We start from the raw sequence: 8917 nt of genomic DNA, 5'->3' as shown, positions 1-8917 counted from the left end.
GCTTCATCCTCCCAGCCAGCAGAAAGAGACCAAAGTCTCCTCAGTCCTGCAGCCCAGCTCTGGGGAACAGCTTGTTAGGGCATGTCCCCTCTGATCTCTATCAAGCATGTTATTTTGTTTGTGTGATGGATTATTTCAATACCCAATCTCCCTCCTGTTTGCACTGGAGGCTTCTGGAAATCAATCCACCTTTCAGTGCTGCTTGCTACACCCCACTCCTTCCCTGACTGGGGCTCCTACTGAGATATCACAAGTATCACTCGCTGTACACAAACATACAGAAGCCTCCTGATCAATGAGCATGCAGGCAGGTGGGTGCCCTGGCCCAGGGATGCGATCAGGTGGGCACACTGGACCTTGGCCACTCACACACCAACTGTGTGAGGTTCAGGTTTATGCACAGCTAGACAGGTCATGGGAAATACGGCTCCAGTATTTTCACACACCTCGTCATCCACATCCTGCCTCCTCCCTGGCTAGAATGGAGGCAGTAGGGTGCTGCAGAGACCTTTCATGGGGGGGGGGAAGGATGAGGCAGAACCATTCCAGAGCCCCTGGGACTAACACAATCTGTTCCTCAGCCTTTGGAAATCTGGCCCCCTGGCTTTCCCAGGTTGGGGGAGGGGCCCCTACGGATCTGTTTGTGCTGTTCCTCCCTAATGGGGTGTTGTGTAACACCGAGGGAAGTGACTGCACTAGGGACCCCGGCTGAGAACAGAGACTTTAATCCTGTGGCCCAGAGGGAATTTGGAAAAAATACCTACATCTGTTGTATTGAATTAGACTCATGGCTCCGAGGCTGACAGCTGACCCTGGCTGTTCATGATGCCAAGACAGAGTCCCTGCCAAACAGTGCCAGGGTGAATTACCATGACTGATTGGAAAGGGGAAAGGCAGCCAGGAAGAGCTGGAGAAGGAGCACACTCTGTCCAGCACCCTGGAGAACAGAGAAAGCCAAGCAATAGACAACCTCCGAGCAGCCACGGTTAGCACTTTGCACTCTGCCATGCCAGACCCAGCTCCACCCCCACCACAGCCTAAGGTAAAAAATTCTGCCCTCTGTGCAGCCACGCTGGCAGGAGAGAGAGAAGGGTGAAGGAAAAGTGAGGAACACTAGTTGAGGGGAGAAGGATGCAGATGAATAGTGTGGGAGAAGAAAGGAGAGGGAGCAGGTGTTTTGGGCAGCAGTAACCAGTGAGCTGTGAACCTGTGCTCCAGGGGCCCCCTTGGAAAATCACTGTGGAGTATGGGACACAGACAACAAAGAAAGTGAAAATGGTGAAGAAACAGAAGAAAATGATGAGGGGCTCCCCATGGGGTATACCAAGGAGGAAATTTAGAGAGGGAGTCTCCTAACCTTTCCAAGCCTGAGACATTTCTATACTGCATATCCTGCAGCTCAATGGGGGAGGATGTCTGCTGACCCTAACTGCAGCAACCCCTCCCCAGAGTGGGACACAGATGGCAAGGCACTTTTAGAATGATAAACTCTTACCCTTCCATGTGCCTTTCATCCCAAAGGATTGCAAAGCACTTTACAAACCATACATACAGGGATTATTCACTCACCACTGAAATACAGCCTCTTCTGGGGTGCGGTGTGGCAGCTGTTTCGCAGCACATAGCAACACTGCACAAAAGGCAGGTTGTGAAGGCAAACACTATGTCCAGTAGAAACTGCAGGGGGGACAGAATGAAACTGCCCAAATTTGGCCAAGACTCTGAGCTTGATACCTAGACACTTTGGAAATGTGCCAAGGATTCCTGAATGACCACAGTCAGGATCTACATTTAGTCACTCATTCAAAAGCCAGCACCTCCAGCAGCACACTGGGCACCATCCTGGGACACTAGGTCAGAGGGGAGAGTGCCTGCTATTGTGTTGCCCACACATCTTTCGGCACAGCTCCCCTTACCATAGCACTGGGGTATTGGGGTCATTACTTTCTCAGAGAGGAGAGTGCCCCTTACTGAGTCACCAGGACCACTTCCTGAAGCACCTAGTTGTTTCTTAACACAGTGTTAAACTGGTCCAACTCTGATTAGCATGAGAGATCTGATGGGACCAAAGCATAAGGTGGTCAGATTTGGCTTTCTTCTTTCTACCTAAGAACACTGGAATTCCTATACCAGACCAGCCCAATAGTCCTCTAGCCTAATATCCTCTATCTGACAGTAGCCAGTATCAGATGCTTCACAGAGTTTAAGGCCAGAAGGGACCATTAGATTATCAGATCTAACCTCCTGTATAGCATAGGCCATTCATTACATTTCACCCGGACACACCTCTGTTGAGCCCTATGACTTTAGTCTAAGGTATTTCAGTAGAAGGTGAAAGAAAATGGCAGAGGAAGTTTCATCCATCCATCAGAAAGGCTGGCCTATGCTGTGAAGCAGGAGGGCTTTTTTTGTTTTGTTTTGTTGGGGTTTGTGTTGAATCCTATTTAATGTAACTGTAGCTGTTGCCATTATTCATGTAAACGTCACAACTTTCTAATCCTGCTAAGCTCTTGGCCACAGTGCTGTTAAGACTGTGGAACTCATTGCTACAGGCTCATTGTGGAAAAGGGTATTTTCCTTGGATCAAGTTTAAACTTGCTGCCTGTCTCATTTATTGTGCCCTTGATCTTGTATCACAGACAGATTTACCTTCTTTGTACTGTTCACTATTTTGCATACTTCTATCCTAACCCTGCCTCTTTGTTGCTATTTAGAGAAGAGACAACCTCATCTCAGATGAAAATCTTTCCAGGCCCCTACCTGTTCTTGTTACCCATTTTAGAAGCCCCCATGTTTGCTATAATCCTTATAAAATGACCAGAGTTGAGAATGCACCACAGAGTCTCAGCAAGGGCGATAATAAGAGAAACACACAACTGAAAATCGAACAACCAAACTCCTTCCTGCCTGCACACTGTTGCCCCCTGGTTCTATGAGGAGATCCTGGGTCCAAAATTACTGTTCCCACTCTAACCTGTCACCTCCCACTTGCTGGTGTTAGCTGTCTGAGCTGGTGTCTCTCCCTCTGTTCTTTAGATTGTCTAAGACTAGATCTATCAAGGTCAGAGTCCTGGGCCTGTGACAGCACCAAGTGATTTACACCTCACTAATATTCCTGGTATGCAGCTCCACTGAAAATCTGTCACTTCTCACTTAAATCACAACTGTTCCGTCTCAGCCCAGGAAGAGGACAAATAGAAAGGGCTCAGGAATATTGAGGCCAACGCAGACACACATACTTTGGAAGCCGGGGCACTATCTTTTTCCAAAGCTTGGGAACACTGAAGTTACCTACAGTAAATGTGCTGGATCAGATAGGTCACACCTTTTGTATTTGAGGAAGCCATAGCATACGAGGGCAGGAAGGGTTAGACACCGATAGAGTTGGTATACTAGCTGCTTCAGAACAACAGCTCTCTGGTTGGCAGCAGGGCAGAATGGGATCAGGTCCAACTTTGACTATGGTGAGGAGGCATCCTCTGGTCCCCAGCTGCCTATGCTTGGCTCCCTCCAATTCCTTGACCTGCATTGCTCAAATGGCCTCTGCTGTGGCTCCAAAACCAAATGCCTTCAGTCCTTATTGTCTTCTAAAAGGCTGACACGGTTTCCTGTTGGTGGAATATTTCACCTCCTATGCACCTGAACAGTTGAGCTTTCCTGGCTGATTGGATGAAATCATAGAATCATAGACTTTAAGGTCAGAAGGGACCATTATGGTCATCTAGTCTGACCTCCTGCACAATGCAGGCCACAGAATCTCACCCACCCACTCTGTAACAAACCTGTGTCTGAACCATTGAAGTCCTCAAATCATGGTTTAAAGACTTCAAGGTGCAGAGAATCTTCCAGCAAGTGACCCGTGCCCCACACTGCAGAGGAAGGCGAAAACCCCCCAGGGCTTCTGCCAATCTGCCCTGGAGGAAAATTCCTTCCCGACCCAAATACGGCGATCAGCATGTGGGCAAGACTCACCAGCCAGACACCCAGCCCAGGAAAGAATTCTCTGTAGTAACTCAGATCCCACCCCATCTAACATCCCCTCACAGGCCATTGGGCATATTTACCACTAGTAGTCAAAGACGAATTAATTGCCAAAATTAGGCTATCCCATTATACCATCCCCTCCATAAACTTATCAAGCTTAGTCTTGAAGCCAGATGTGTCTTTTGCCCCCACTACTCCCCTTGGAAAGCTGTTCCAGAACTTCACTCCTTTGATTAGAAACCTTCGTCTAATTTCAAGTCTAAACTTCCTGATAGCCAGTTTATATCCATTTGTTCTTGTGTCCACATTGGTACTGAACTTAAATATTTCCTCTCCCTCCCTGGTATTTATTCCTCCGATATATTTAGAGAGAGCAATCTTATCTCCCCTCAGCCTTCTTTTGGTGAGGCTAAACAAGCCAAGCTCTTTGAGTCTCCTTTCATAAGACAGGTTTTCCATTCCTCGGATCATCCTAGTAGACCTTCTCTGAACCTGTTCCAGTTTGAATTCATCCTTCTTAAACATGGGAGACCAGAACTTCACACAGTATTCCAGATGAGGTCTCACCAGTGCCTTGTATAACGGTACTAACACCTCCTTATCTCTACTGGAAATACCTTGCCTGATGCATCCCAAGACCGCATTAGCTTTTTTCACTGCCATATCACATTGGCGGCCCATAGTCATCCTGTGATCAACCAATACTCCGAGGTCCTTCTCCTCCTCTGTTACTTCCACTGATGCCTCCCCAGTTTATAACAATAGTTCTTGTTATTAATCCCTAAATGCATGACCTTGCACTTTTTACTATTAAATTTCATCCTATTTCTATTACTCCAGTTTACAAGGTCATCCAGATCTTCCTGTATGATATCCCGGTCCTTCTCTGCATTGGCAATACCTCCCAGCTTTGTCTCATCTGCAAACTTTATTAGTACATTCCCACTTTTTGTGCCAAGATCAGTAATAAAAAGATTAAATAAGATTGGTCCCAAAACTGATCCCTAAGGAACTCCACTAGTAACCTCCCTCCAGCCTGTCAATTCACCTTTCAGTATGAACTGTTGTAGTCTCCCCTTTAACCAGTTCCTTATCCACCTTTCAATTTTCATATTGATCCCCATCTTTTCCAATTTAGCTAATAATTCCCCATGTGGAACCGTATCAAATGCCTTACTGAAATCGAGGTAAATTAGATCCACTGCATTTCCTTTGTCTAAAAAAATCTGTTACCTTCTCAAAGGAGATCAGGTTGGTTTGGCATGATCTTCCTTGTGTAAAACCATGTTGTATTTTGTCCCAATTACCATTGACCTCAATATCCTTGACTACTTTTTCCTTCAAAATTTTTTCCAAGACCTTGCATACTACAGATGTCAAACTGACAGGTCTGTAGTTGCCCGGATCACTTTTTTTTCCTTTCTTAAAGATAGGAACTATGTTAGCAATTCTCCAGTCATACGGTACAACCCCTGAGTTTACAGATTCATTAAAAATTCTTGCTAATGGGCTTGCAATTTCATGTACCAGTTCCTTTAATATTCTTGGATGATGATTATCTGGGCCCCCTGATTTCTTCCCATCAAGCTGTTCAAGCTTGGCTTCTACCTCGGATGTGGTAATATCTACCTCCATATCCTCATTCCTATTTGTCATCCTACCATTATCCCTAAATTCCTCCTTCTTCCTCCCCAAACTAGTGCCCAGCTTGTGCCTTGAAGCCTGAGGGATCGTTTTAATCTGGTTAGAATGACTGTGGATACTATTTATTTACATAACATTGTACATTTTTTTAAATCATTACTAAAGCTATTTTCCCTCAACAAAATGGGGCAAAACGTTCCACAGGTTAACTGTATATTGTGCAAAGATAATTTCCTTTTGATGCATTTTAAATTTGTTCAGCTAGAAACGGAGGGGTTTATGTAAAAGGGGACTGTGCTGGAACAGAGTATACTTTCTGCTAGAGTCACGCTTCTCTAGGTTGGGCGTAAGAAACGGAGCATGACTGTCTGCCAAATCAAGAACTCAATTAAAAGGGAAACAGCCAATATCCAATCCTTCTCGTTCCAAATGAATGAACTACACCAGCTGAAGTCAAGCACAGGTGGCCCTCTGGTGGTCAAGCTGCTGCAATGGGCATGTCTCCTTGAGATGCGAAATGACATGCTATGATCCTTTAGGGCAGGGGTGAGCAAACTTTTTGGCCAGAGGGCCACATCTGGGTATGGAAACTGTATGGCAGGCCATGAATGCTCACAGAAATTTGGGTTGGGGCTCCGGAGGGGGTGAGGGCTCTGGTTGTGGGTGCAGGCTCCGGGGTGGGACCAGAAATGAAGAGTTCAGGGTGCAAGAGGTGGCTCCGGGCTGGGGCAGGGAGGGGGGCTCCATCTGGGGGTGGGGCTGGGGATGCGGGGTTTAGGGTGTAGGATGATGCTCCGGGCTGGGACCGAGGGGTTCAGAGGTGGGGATCAGGACTGGGGCAGGGGAGGGGGGATCAGGGGTGCAGGCTTCGGGCAGCACTTACCTCAAGTGGCTCCCAGAAGCAGTGGCATGTCCCCATTCCAGCTCCTACGTGGAGGCACAGCCAGGCGGCTCTGCTGCATGCTGCCCCATCCACAGATGCCACCCCTGCAGCTCCCATTGGCTGCGGTTCCTGGCCAATGGGAACTGTGGGGGCGGCGCTTGCGGCAGGGGCAGCATGTGATGCGGAGCCCCCTGACTACCCCTATGTGTAGGAGCCAGAGGGGGACATGCCGTCACTTTAGAAGAGGCTGAATCATTAGTAGGAGAATCCCTCATTGTCCCTGTCCTCTAAGCTTTAAAATCATCTTCAACTCAGCTCTTGCATATTAATACTATTATGACCTGTAGTAACTAATAGCCCCAAAATTATGAATTACACCTCTACCCAGATATAACGCGGTCCTCGGGAGACAAAAAATCTCACCGTGTTATAGGTGAGACCGCGTTATATCAAACTTGCTTTGACCCTCCCTGTTGCTTGTTCCCTGACTGCCCCCTCCAGAGACCCCCATCCCTAATCACCCCCAGGACCCCACCCCTACCCAACCCCCCTGCTCCCTGTCTGCTCCGACCCCTATCCACACCCCCACACCCCCTGACAGGCACTCACCAGCAGCGGCGGGAAGCGGAGCAGCCCGGCCCCAGCGCGCTCCACTCCACCACCTCCCTGCCGCAGCGCTCCACTTCCCGCCGCCGGCGAGTGCGGGAAGATTGGGGAAAGGATCCCCCCCCCCCCGCACTCACCTGCGGCAGAAAGTGGAGCGACGCAGCCCCAGCCTGCTCCACTTTCTTTACCCTGGCCTAGCCATGTTGCTGGGGGGGGGGGAGGGAGGAGCGGGCTGGGGAAAGGTCCTGCACTCACCTGCGTAGGGAAGCGGAACACGGCGGCTGGGAGCTGGCTGGGGTCGGGCTGCTCCGCTTCCCGCAGCTGGCGAGTACGGGGGGCCATCCTTTCCCCAACCTCCCCGCACTCACCTGCGGCGGGAAGCGGAGCATCGCAACTGGGAGCTGGCAGAGTGGAGCAGGCTGGGGCTGCGTCACTCTGCTTCCAGCTGCAGATGAGTGCGGGGGGGATCCCTTCCGTCAAGCCCCCTCCCTTGAGCAACATGGCTGGGGCCGGGGTGAGGGAAGCAGAGTGGACTGCTCGCGGCCCCCCACTAATCCCCAGGGCCCACTATGGGATTGCGGGCCCCCCAAAAGTGCCCCCACACAGCTCCTGCCTCCCAGACCCTGGGATGGAGCCCCTGACCACCCCGGAGACCCTCTGCCCCTTATCCAACCCCTCGGCTCCGGCCTGGCCCGGCACCCTTAACACGCTGCTCAAAGCAGCGTGTCAGAGCTTTACCGCCTTGTATGCGAACACGCCTTATATCGGGTCGCGTTATATCAGGGTAGAGGTGTACTACTATTCAAGACTTACCCAGGCATCAAGGTTTTTTTGTTTGTTTGTTTTGTTTTTTAGAAAAGATAGGACAGAGAGCCGAGAGAATAAAAATTCAAAGTCTAATGGCAAGGATTTGCCAGATTTTCCAAAGTTTGCTTAACTGAGGTTTGTATTACACCTTATCTTTCCAACAGACAATAAAGCCTCGGAGCCCTAGTCATGGACCGGGACCCCATTGGGCTAGACGCTCTACAAACAGAATAAGAAGATGGTCCCTGCTCCCAAAGTGCTTACACTCTTAAGACTAAAGCAAGCTACAGATGGGTACCAGAGGCGGATTAGGGATTTGTGGGGTCCTGGGCCTGAGCAAGAGAGGGCTCCCTGTCCCTTCCGCCTGCAGTCACTTCTGCCGAGGAATGGGATCAGGGCGCTTGCCTGGCTCTGCCCACCCAGCGCTCCTGCCGGGGAGCGGGGGAAGCCCCCATGCCTCAACCCTGCTCCCCAGCAGGAATTTGAGCGTGCGTGGGAAGCCTCCGCACCCTGACCCTGCTCCCCAGCAGGAGCACTGGATGGACAGGCGGAGCGGGTTGGGGCACCAGGGCACCCATTTTTCCAGGGGCGCGTGGGCATGGGCCCCATTGGCCCAGTGGCTAATCTGCCAGCAGGGGGATCTGGGTTCTGGGAGAGTGGGGCTTGGTAGGGTGGGCGTCTGGGTGCAGCCAGATGGGGGTCAGTGATATGGGGGTCTGGATGTGGAGGCTCAGGGTGGTGCAGGGGATTGGGCTCATCAGAGTGGGGGTTTGAGTACAGGGAGCTCAGTGAGGGGTGGTCTGAGTGCAGGGGTGGAGGTCTTGAGGTAGGGGGTCTGGGTATAGGGGGGCTCCAGATGCAGGGGTTGAGGTTCAGTGGGGTGGGGTTTGGGTATGGAGGGCTAGGGTGGTCCTGGATGTACGGGGTGAGGCTTGGCGGGGATGTCTGGGTATGGGAGGTCCAGCTGCATGGGGTTTGGGCGGATGGGGGAGC

The sequence above is a fragment of the Trachemys scripta genome, chromosome 4 (assembly GCF_013100865.1).
Source record: "Trachemys scripta elegans isolate TJP31775 chromosome 4, CAS_Tse_1.0, whole genome shotgun sequence".
NCBI lineage: Eukaryota > Metazoa > Chordata > Testudines > Emydidae > Trachemys > Trachemys scripta.
The sequence above is the reverse complement of the archived record's forward strand: the minus strand, read 5'-3'. Positions refer to the sequence as shown.